Here is a 12,229-nt window from a genome sequence, read left to right as displayed (position 1 = left end):
CTTGGGGACACTTTGGGCCAGATCCACAAACTAATTACGCCGGAGTATCTGTTGATACGCTGCGTAATTTCAAAGTTCCCGCTTTGTATCTTTGTTTTGTATCCACAAAACAAGATACGACTGAATGAGGGATCGATCCGACAGGCGTACGTCTTTGTACGCCGTCGGATCGTAGGTGCATATTTACTGGCCGGTATGTGGCGTTTCCGTCGAATTCCGCGAATTAGCTAGATAGGGCGATCCATGAACGTACGTCCGGCCGGCGCATTTTTTTACGTCGTTTGCGTTCGGCTTTTTCCGGCGTATAGTTACCCCTGCTATATGAGGCGTATACTATGTTAAGTATGGCCGTCGTTCCCGCGTCGAATTTTGAAAATGTTATGTCGTTTGCGTAAGTCGGTCGCGAATAGGGCTTTGCGTAGAATGACGTCACCGTCGTAAACATTGGCTTGTTACGGTTTAATTTCGCGCATGCGCACTGGGATACCCCCAAGGACGGCGCATGCGCAGTTGAAAAAAAACATAATTTACGTCGGGTCAAGACGTATTTACATAAAACACGCCCCCATCACATCCATTTGAATTGCGCGCCCTTACACCGCCAAATTTATACTACGCCGCCGTAACTTACGGCGCGCATTCTTTGGGGATTAAAAAAAAAATGTAAGTTATGGCGGCGTAGTGTATCTGAGATAAGCTACGCCCGACGCAAATATGCGCCGATGTACGTGGATCTGCCCCCTAGTATCGTTTCTAACCATAATCAAGATACTGATCTGTACAGACACTATACTAGTAATGGCAGTGATCAGCAACTTATATTGTGTCTGTTATAGTGTGGCAGGCAATCTGGTGTTAACTGACGCCGACTAACAACATATATATATATATATATATATATTAGTGTTCAGTGATAATACTGTACACTGTCACTAGCTGGGACATTAACTGTGTGCCTTACACATGTAGGGGCAGATCCACAAAAGGATTACGCCGGCGTATCTCTTTATACGCCACGTAATTTAAAATTTTGCACGTCGTATCTTTGTTTTGTATCTACAAAACAAGATACGACTGCATCTCGGATCGATCCGACAGGAATGACGTCACCGTCGTAAGCATTGGCTTGTTCCAGTTTAATTTCGAGCATGCGCACTGGGATACCCCCACGGACGGCGCATGCGCCGTTCAAAAAAAACTTTGTTTACGTCAGGTCACGACGTATTTACATAAAACATGCCCCCATCACATCCATTTGAATTCCACGCCCTTACGCCACTAAAGATACACTACGCCACCGTAACTTACGGCGCAAATTCTTTGAGGATTCGGAAAAAAAAAATAAGATAAGGCGGCGTAGTGTATCTTAGATACGCTGCGCCCGGTGGAAATATGCGCCGAGGTACGTCAATCTGCCCCGTAATGTGTGTATTGTGTACGGCTTTGAATCACAGATCTGGCTACTTTTTCTTTTTGCTTTTCAGGGTGAAGAAACAGATCGCTGTTCTGTGAGTTTGTAAACACAGAACTCTGTGCTGTGATTGGCCACAGCCAATCAGCAGGTTTCAGCAAAAACATTGGCTGAAATCTGCTGACACACTTAAAGCGGTAGTTCACCCTCACTTACATCATTTTTCCATCGAGACAGGCATTGTAGCGCGAGCTACAGTATGCCTGTCCCGATTTTTTTACCCCCGTACTCACTGTGTACCTGTACGATAAAGATTTCGGCTCCCGCGGGGAATGGGCGTGCCTATGGAGAGGGAGGATGATTGACGGCCGGCCCTGGCACGTCACTCTCCCCGAAGACAGCCGGAGTAGGTCTCGGCTCTTCACGGCGCCTGCGCACAGGCTATGCGCAGGCGCCGTGAAGAGCCAAGCCTATTTTGGCTATTTCCGGAGAAGCGTGACGCGCCAGAGCCGGCCGTCAATCATCCTCCGTCTCCATAGGCACGCCCATTCCCCGGTATCTTCGATGTACGAGTACAAGGTGAGTACGGGGGTAAAAAAATTGGGACAGGCATACTGTAGCTCGCGCTACAATGCCTGATTTTATGGTAGAATAAAAATTTTTTTTTTTTTTGCGTTCATAGGGTGAACCCCCGCTTTAAATAGACTTGACAGAGTTTTTCCTACAGAGATATATTTTCTTTGTTTAATTGAAAACAAAGATACTGTATATTTTTAATTATTTTAAAGTCAAATTAAACATACATTACTGGGATGAGGCAAAAGACGCTACTTCCTTGCAAGTTTTTTGATGGTGGGAGTTTAGTTCTACTTCAAATAAGTCATAATATCTCCAGCTAAAAATAACAAAATAAATATGAAAAGCATATTAAAAAGGTAAAATAATAAAACCAACTTTTGCTGCAATATTCATCTTCAATCTAGATATTTTCCCTGCAACACCTTTTGTGCCAATAGATATCCTCAGTCTGATGGTATCATCAATTGACACACTTCCTCTGAGCCTAGCTAGGTCATCTTCGACCTGTCCTAGCCTGTAACTGGACAGAGAGCAGAACAGTAGCTCATCTCTTTGTCACTTTGCCCTCTCCTCCTATTAGCTTGCTTCATAAATTGATTGGCTCCTTGTACTGCCTTTTCTTCTCATTTTCTGGCTTGTTATACAGGGACTACAAGAGGTGGATACCAGGTCAGATTCAGGTACTTACCCTGCTTGCATTTAAAAAATAGTTTAAATAATGATCACAGAGCTGTGTTTATTTATGTATTTTAATCACTTTCGGACCGCATGACTATATACGTCGGCACTTTGAAGAGGGATATCTGTTATGGCAGCAGCTAGTTGTCATAACCCAGGTATCCATCTCTTCAGCCGGCGGTCTAGTTTCCGATAATGGTGGTCTCTGCTGTGGATTCACTGCAAGATGACCGTTATCGGCAGCGGGCCCCCCCCTCCCGCCGCTTTCCCAGGGCCTCCGCCGCTTACTAAAGCCGTCGGTAGTGGCGGAGGCGATCAGGTCCTCTCTGTGACTGGGTATGAAGAGGAGTGAGGGGAAGATGGCCCCCACCCATCTCCAGACCATACCATAGCAGGGCTGAAGCGACGTCAAAATGGATCTCGCCTGGGAAGGGAAAACATGGAGTAAATATGCCTGCCCTTAGTCCGGGACCCGTCCCTAAACCGGTGGACGGATCTCTGGAGAATAGGGGAATATATTAGATACCCCGAGAAAGAGCCCGCTCGGTAGGACACATGGTTGGGCCTAGATCGAGGGAGTCTTAACATTGGTGTACAATGTGCTAGGGGGAGGGAAAGAGGTGAGGGAGGGGGGTATATGTGGTCTCAATGTATTTTATGTAAGGTGTTTAAGTTAAGTACTAATAGTTAGAGTTGAGCGGACACCTGGTAGTTCGGGTTCAGACCCGAACCCGAACTTTGGAAAAAAAGTTTGGGTTCGGGACCGAACCCGACCCGAACTTTGACCCGAACCCGAACCCCATTGAAGTCAATGGGGACCCGGACTTTTGACTACTAAAATGTGTCTAAAAACTAAGGGAAAGGGCTGGAGGGCTTCAAATGGCAGAAAATTTTCGGGAAGAGCATGGCAAGTACTCTGAAAATAAATGTGGATAGGGAAATAACTTAAAATAACATAAAAAAATAAAAAATAAAATAATTTTGACCTCGGAGGACGAGGTCCATATGTAGTAGGAGGTTGAGGTGGATGTGGCGGTGTAGGTTGAAGCGACGGTGGAGGAGGAGGAGGTAGCCAACACAGCAGGTTTTGGTTTTTAATTGATTTATTTTTTAAATTAGGGTAAACCCCAAAAGAGTGAGAAAGATCTAGGGTTGCTACCTCATCCCTTTAAACCTGAACACAGAGTAATTACACAGGTTCTGGGGCTAATTTAATGTCGATAAGGCACCAAGTGTGTTTAATTAGCAGCACCTTAATCAGCCAGAGAACCTGTGTAATTAATATGTTTTTGCTTTTAAAGGGATGAGATGGCAACCCTAGAAAGCTCAGAAAAAAAAACAATGGCTGGGTAAGGCAGGCCCGGTGTCTATTCTGCACAAGGTACGGACAAGTCCTCTGGGATCCATGCCTGGTTCATTTTAATGAACGTGAGCTTGTCCACATTGGCTCTGGACAGGCGGCTGCGCTTGTCTGTGATAACGCCCCCTGCCGTGCTAAATACACGTTCAGACAATACACTGGCCGCAGGGCAGGCCAGCACCTCCAAGGCGTAAAGGGCAAGCTCAGGCCATGTGCCCAATTTGGAGACCCAGAAGTTTAAGGGGGCATAGCCGTCATTCAGTACGTGTAGGCGTGTGCACACATACTGCTCCACCATGTTGCTGAAATGCTGCCTCCTGCTAAAACGTTCCATATCAGCTGGTGGTGCTGTTTGTTGTGGCGTGCTGACAAAGCTTTTCCACATTTTGGCCATGCTAACCCTGCCTTCTGAGGTGCTGGCGGTGCCCCTGCTGCGTTGGCGACCTCTTCCTCCTCCTCTGCCTTCGCCTTCTGCTTCCACTGTGCCCCCACTGCCAGGTGGGAATTGCACCAGCAGCGCGTCTACCAGCGTTCGCTTGTACTCGCGCATCTTGCGATCACACTCCAGTGAGGGAATTAAGGACGGTACATTGTCCTTGTAACGGGGATCCAGCAGTGTGGCCACCCAGTAATCAGCACCTGTTAAAATGTGCGAAACACGCCGGTCGTTGCGGAGACACTGCAGCATGTAATCGCTCATGAGTGCCAGGCTGCCCAGAGGCAACGAAAAGCTGTCCTCTGTGGGAGATGTATCATCTTTGTCCTCTGTATCCCCCCAGCTACGCACCAGTGATGGCTATGAGCTGGTCTGGATGCCATCCTGCTGTGAACATGGTTCCTCCTCCTCCATGTCTTCCTCCTCCTCATCCTCCACCACGTCATCCTCCAGAACTGTGCCCTTGCTGGACAATTGTGTACCTGGCCTTTGTTGGTGCATGAACCCGCCCTCAGAGCCACTTGTGAATGACTGCCCTGAAAGCCTTGGAAATGATCCCGATTCCTCCTCCTCCTCCTGTGCCACATCCTCTTGCATCATCGCCCGTAGCGTTTTTTCGAAGGAGGCATAGAACTGGGATAGTCACGATGAGAGCGGCATCATCGGCACTGGCCATGTTGGTGGAGTACTCGAAACAGCGCAACAAGGCACACAGGTCTCGCATGGAGGCCCAGTTATTGGTGATGAAGTGGTTCTGTTCCGCAGAGTGACTCACGCGTGCATGCTGCAGCTGAAACTCCACTATCGCCTGCTGCTGCTCGCACAGTCTGGCCAGCATGTGCAAGGTGGAGTTCCACCTTGTGGGCACATCACATATGAGGCGGTGAGCGGGAAGGCAGAAGTTACGCTGCAGCGCTGACAGGCGAGCAGCAGCAGGGTGAGAACGCCGAAAGTGCGCACAGACGGCCCGCACTTTCTGCAGCAGCTGTGGCATATCGGGGTAAGTTTTCAGGAACCTCTGCACCACCAAATTCAGCACATGCGCCAGGCAAGGGATGTGCGTCAAACCGGCTAGGCCCAGAGCTGCTACGAGATTTCGCCCATTATCGCACACCACCAGGCCCGGCTTGAGGCTCACTGACGCCAACCACTCATCGGTCTGTTGTTCCATGTCCCTCAACAACTCCTGCGCGGTGTGTGGTTTTTCCCCCAAACAGGAAAGTTTTAAAACTGCCTGCTGGCTTTTACCCATGGCTGTGCTGAAGTTGGTGGTGAATTTGTTACGCTGACTGGATGAGGAGGCAGTAGAGGATGAGGAAGCGGAGGACATGCCCCAAACTGCTATCCGCCTCAGGCCCAGCCGCCACTGCATTTACCCAGTGTGCTGTTAGGGAGATATAACGTCCCTGACCGCGCTTACTGGTCCACGTATCCGTAGTTAGGTGGACCTTGGCACAGATGGTGTTGCGCAGTGCACACCTGATTTTGTCCCCCACTTGGTTGTGCAGGGAAGGGATGGCTCGCCTGGAAAAGTAGTGGCAGCTGGGCACGACGTACTGTGGGACAGCCAATGCCATCAGGCTTTTAAAACTCTGCGTCTCCACCAGACAGAATGACAGCAATTCAAAGGCCAGTAATTTTGAAATGCTGGCATTCAGGGCCAGGGATCGCAGGTGGGTAGGGGGGTACTTCCTCTTCCGCTCCAGTGTTTGGGAGATAGAGAGCTGAATGCTTCCATGGGACATTGTGGAGATGTTTGGTGACCCAGGTGGCAGTGTTGCTTGCCGACCCTCTAATTGCAGGGTGGCAGGTGGCACTGTCACTACAGAGGTGGATGAAGAGGCAGAGAGGCCCGAGAATGAAGCAGAAGAGGAAGCAGGAGGAGCCAGAGACCTTTCTCGGTTTTTGAGGTGTGTACTCCACTGCAGCTTGTGCCTTGCACTTAGATGCCTGGTCATGCAGGTTGTGCTCAAGTTGAGAACGTTTATGCCTCGCTTCAGGCTCTGATTGCACAGCGTGCAAACCACTCGTGTCTTGTCATCAGCACATTGTGTGAAGAACTGCCACGCTAGGGAACTCCTTGGACCTGGTTTTGGTGTGCTTGGTCCCTTGCTGCGTTGGGCAGTAGCAGGCATACTGTCTAGGAGACGGACGCTCCGCTTTGGCACCCTGCTCCCTCTTCTGCTGTGCTGGTGGCTCTGTGCGACCACCGCCTCTTCCTCCGAACTACATGGGTCACCTGCATGAGGTTGATTCCATGTGGGGTCGAGGACCTCATCGTTCACCACATCATCTTCCACCCAGTCTTCACCACTGCCCTCCTTGTCGGTCTGCACAATTGCAAAAGCAGCAGCAGTTGGCAACTGTGTTTCATCATCATCCGAGATGTGCTGTGACGGTCCCCCCATGAACTCATCTTGAAACATAAGTGGTTGGGCATCGGTGCACTCAATCTCTTCCACTTCTGGGGCAGGGCTAGGTGGATGGCCCTGGGAAAACATGCTAACAGACTCATCAAAAAGCAGAAGAGACTGCTGCATGATTTGGGGCTCAGACTGCTTGGCTGATTTGCAAGGGGGTGAGGTGAAAGACTGATGGACATCGGCTGCAGGTGCCAACTCTGATCTTTCAGCACAAGACTGGTTGGGAGACAATGTGAAGGAACTGGAGGCACTGTCAGCAACCCAATCTACTACCGCCTGTTCTGCTCCTGGCCTCAACATTCATAGAGCCGGATTAGGCCCGACCAAATACCGCTGCAGGCTCTGTCGCCTACTCGCACCTGAGCAAGGTGTTTCACTTGTGCGTGTAGCTGGCACAGATCGACCACGTCCTCTCCCTGCAACAGGAGCTCCACCAGCACTGGCAGCACCGCGACCGTGGCCACGTCCCTTATTTGACATTCTCCTAATTTTTCCAAAAATTTAGGAACTTGCCCTAAATGGGTGTTTTTTGAATAGAACAATAGAAGAACACTAGCTAAAGTGTTTATCTCACACCTACAGATATGCAGGAAACGCACCAAAAAAAAATGATTTGCCCAAAATATATATTTTTTTTGTATAGCACAATAGAAAAACAGTATGTAAAGTGTGTATCTCACACGTACAGATATGCAGGCAAGACTGCAAACACTGGAGAAAAAACTGTAAAATATATTTATTTGCCGTAAATGGGTGTTTTTTTAATAGAACAATAGAAGAACAGTAGCTAAAGTGTTTATCTCACACTTACAGATATGGAGGAAACACTGCAAACACTGGAGGAAATACTGCAAAATATATTTTTTGCACCAAACTGGGTGTTTTTTTTAATAGAACAACAGAAGAACAGTAGCTAAAGTGTTTATCTGACACTTACAGATATGGAGGAAACACGGCAAACACTGGAGGAAACAGTGCAAAATATATTTGTTTGCCCTAAATGGATGTTTTTGGAATAGCACAATAGAAGAAAAGTATATACAGGGTGTATCTCACAAAAATAAATGCAGTGCAGCTGCAATATGCAGACTATCTCACAGGAACAGATGCGGTGCAGGTGCAATTTGATTTGTGAACCAGGACTGACTCCTATCTAAATCTCTCCCTCAGATCAGCAGGAACCTTGCCCTAAACTATTTGATGCAGAGTATCTCACAAAAAAATGCAGTGCAGCTGCAATATGCAGACTATCTCACAGGAACAGATGCGGTGCAGGTGCAATTTGATTTGTGAACCAGGACTGACTCCTATCTAAATCTCTCCCTCAGATCAGCAGGAACCTTGCCCTAAACTATCTGATGCAGAGTATCTCACAAAAAATAAATGCAGTGCAGCTGCAATATGCAGACTATCTCACAGGAACAGATGCAGTGCAGGTGCAATTTGATTTGTGAACAAGGACTGACTCCTATCTAAATCTCTCCCTCAGATCAGCAGCAGCCTTTCCCTACCCTAGCTAATGCAGAGTATCTCACAGAAAGAAACGTTGCTGGTGTAGATATGTGAAGCAGGATAATCCTATCTAACACTGTCCCTTAGATCAGCAGCAGCCTGTCCCTACCCTAGCTAATGCAGAGTATCTGACAGAAAGAAACGTTGCTGGTGTAGATTTGTGAAGCAGGATAATCCTATCTAACACTGTCCCTAAATCAGCAGCAGCCTGTCCCTACCCTAGCTAAAGCAGAGTGACGAGCTGTGCTGTGTGCCTCTATCTGATATAGAGGCTGGTCACATGCTGGGTCACATGCTGCACTGGTCAATCACAGCCATGCCAATAGTAGGCATGGCTGTGATGGCTTCTAAGTAAAACAATTAAAACAAATGGTGATTGGCTGCCCTGCAGCCTGCCGTAAATTGCCGAACACCGGACCCGAACCCGAACTTTCAGAAAAATGTCCGGGTTGGGGTCCGGGTACAAAAAAAACCAAAGTCCGTACCGAGCCCTACTAATAGTCTAGGTACGGTATTGGGTCGGGAGCGACACTTCCCTGAATGTAAAAATAGTCCCTTTGAATATGGTAAGAAGAGTATCCGAGGCCTCTTATATTAGAATATGGCAGAGTTAAAAATAGTCACATATAATGTCCGAGGATTAAATAGCCCTAATAGGCAATATCAGATATTGCAGGAGATGAAGAGACTGTCGGCTAATATAGTGTTTCTACAAGAGACCCACTTAAAGGTAACTACTAAGTCCCGATTGAACTCAAGGGAGTTTCCTATATGGATCCATAGCTATTCCCCTAATAAAACATAAAAAGGGACCGCAATAGGGTTTGATAGGAACACACGGTTTACATTAGAATCCATGGAAATGGACCCTGAAGGGAGATATCTCTTTGTCAAGGGTTTACTATTTAATATGAAATACACATTGGTTAATATCTACTGCCCAAATATACGCCCGGCAGTATACTTGAAAAAAATCCTGAATAAGCTAGAGAGCTTTAAAGAGGGCAAGGTGGTTCCGGCAGGCGATCTTAATTTTGTTTTTGATCCAATATTAGATACCAACCTGTTTCATTAAGGTCGGAGGGAAAATACCTTAGAGCAATTAAACATAAACTTTACCAGATGCACCTGGTTGAGGTATGGAGAATTCTACATCCAAGAGACAAGGATTTCACATACTACTCACCTGTGCATAAATCATACTCAAGAATAGACCATATCCTGCTGGATCATCGGCTACTGGAGGGACTGAGAAGGGTAGATATAAAGTCGATAACACTCTCTGACCATGCCCCAGTAGAGATGTCTTTAGACATTGGGGAGATCTTGGTTGGCCAGAGAGCATGGAGAATAGATGACTCCCTCCTCAAAGATACTAAGATAGCCGATGATCTAGAAAAGGATATGTGTCTTTTCTTTAAAGAAAATGATATAGAAAATGTTGCTCCATCGATCCTATGGGAAACACATAAAGTGTACATGAGAGGGAAGCTGATAGCGAAAAAAGCTAGGAGAAAGAAAATCAGGCAGGCCCAGAAACAGACCCTCTTAGAAGAGATTCAGGACCTAGAACAGAAACATAAAGAAAATCAGGAAGAGAAAATTATGGTATTATTAACTAGGAAAAGAGAAAAGCTCCGGGACCTAGTTCAAAAAGAAACGAAATGGGTATTTGATAACATGAATAAGAAATATTATGCGTTGGGGAATAAATCTGGGAGATTATTGGCAAGGACTATAAAACCCAGAAATACACAGAACTTTATCCAGAAAATGAAAGATAAGAACGGCGACATGAGGCATTCTACTAAGGATATAATAAAAATCTTTCAAGAGTTTTTCCGAAATTTATATAAAGTTAATAAAGAACAAAATGTAACAGAAACACAGAGTAGAAGAAGAAAAATTAAACATTACTTAGAAAGGGCAAAGATCCCGGAAATGGCAAAAGAAGTCATGTCTAAATTAGAGGAGGAAATATGAAGAGAGGAAATAAGCCAAATAATTAAAAGTATTAAAATGGGCAAAAGTCCCCGTCCAGACGGGTATATCCCTTTATACTATAAGAGATATGGGGAAACCCTTATACCGTTCTACCAGGAGTATATGAACTCCATAGGAGGGGGTATGTTAATGTGCACAGAAGCACTGGGAGCCCACATAACTCTTATAGGTAAGGAAGATAAAGACCCTTCGTTATGTGCTTCTCGGCCTTTTGGCTAAGATCAAGTGTAGTATCTGTTCTTATCAGTTTTCGGCGGAGCACTGAAGCACCTCTTTAGTAGAGGGTGGATGTAATCCAATGATGTGATAGGCACCTGGAAGGATGGTTTCAGCAGGGGCTATGCCGGGCTACCCGACTGTCTGGGGGCAGGCCACTAGTCGAGTCTGAGCCATCTGGAAGGGTGCTCCTGGTGAGGACGGAGAGGCATGAGATCTTAGCGGAAGGCCGGGGCCCTGGCCTTCTGGCCTGGATTTGATGTGGTTCCTAACCCGCCTTGCCAGTCTCTTGAGGGAAAGCTGGCCCGACCCTTCGGGGGAGGGCATGGTAGGCAGCTAGTACCTCTCGAGTATAGGTAAGGAGCAAAAGAGGTGTATGGGCACTCCCTGAGCCTCCGGTAGCTCCCGATCCTTTCTGGTGGAGGTGGGAAGGGGGGCCGTGGCTGTCCGGGCCGTGGACCAGGGTCCATTGAAAAGCCTGTGGAGATAGTGCCCCTGGAGTGGCAGTCCAGGGGTGCCATACATTGCACTGAGTGTGTGAGGGACACTCAACGTGTGGCACCTTTTTGGTCACTTATCTCCACTACAACTTTTTTAGCACCTGCCTCTAGGGCCAGGCCTTTTGGCCAGGACCAGAGGAATTTTTGTTTCCTGGCCGGAGGGCCGGCCAATGTATTGCACATTGGTCACTTTCCTCACTCTCCCATCTTCCTTCTTCCCCACTTTCCTTTTTTATTTTCCCCGTGTTTGTTTAGTTTGTCACTTTTTTTGTTTGGTGCACTGCACTTTATGTGTGATAAGTAGGGTGCTGGTCCTCGGGCCTGCCCTGAACGTCTTGGGAGTAGGTGGACATGGCCTTCTGGCTTAGTTCGCCTGCTCTCATGGGGTCTCCCTTCGGGGGAGCCTCACTGTTGGGTCCGTGCTGGCTTCGGCTACATGGGCCTTGGATGGGTTCATGTGGCTTCGGCTGCATGGACCACTGACAACCTCAGTCCCTGTCAGGAGCCTTGCGCCCTGGGGGATCAGGGTCGGGCCCTCTTCGGAGGGCCTATTGACGATGCACCCGTCACAGGTTTTTGTTGCACCTCCTTATGTGTGTGCACTTTTTCCCTGCACCGGGTGAAGTTTTTGGGTTGTGTTTTGCACGCCACAGGCTTTTCAATAGAAAAAAAAAAAACTGGGAGCCCACATAACTCTTATAGGTAAGGAAGATAAAGACCCTTCGTTATGTGCCAGTTATAGGCCTATATCTTTGATTAATGTCGATATTAAGATCTATGCTAAAATCCTGGCAGAAAGAATAAGACCTTTTCTGACAGGGTTGATAGAAAATGATCAGGCTGGGTTTTTGCCCGGTAGGGAAACGAGGGATAACGTTCTAAGAGTGTTACTTTTGATACAAAAAGCTAAAAAAAGTAAGGAGTTGGTGCTGTTTCTGTCTATAGACGCCCAAGGGCTAGATCTGACTGGCGTACGTCTTAGTACGCTGTCGGATCTAAGGTGCATATTTACGCTGGCCGCTAGGTGGCGCTTCCGTCGAATTCCGCGTTGAGTATGCAAATTAGCTAGATACGCAAATCCACAAACGTACATCCAGCCGGCGCATTTTT

The 12,229-nt window shown here is 47.3% G+C and overlaps 1 pseudogene; it reads left to right on the top strand.

Annotated features, from left to right (window-relative positions):
- The first annotated feature begins 10,598 nt into the window (after positions 1-10,598).
- LOC120925138 lies at positions 10,599-10,703 on the top strand (annotated as a pseudogene).
- The last annotated feature ends 1,526 nt before the right edge of the window (positions 10,704-12,229 follow it).

Source organism: Rana temporaria, chromosome 1 (assembly GCF_905171775.1).
Source record: "Rana temporaria chromosome 1, aRanTem1.1, whole genome shotgun sequence".
Taxonomy (NCBI): Eukaryota; Metazoa; Chordata; class Amphibia; order Anura; family Ranidae; genus Rana; species Rana temporaria.
Note: the sequence above shows the minus strand (reverse complement) of the source record. Positions and strands in the feature narration are given on the sequence as shown.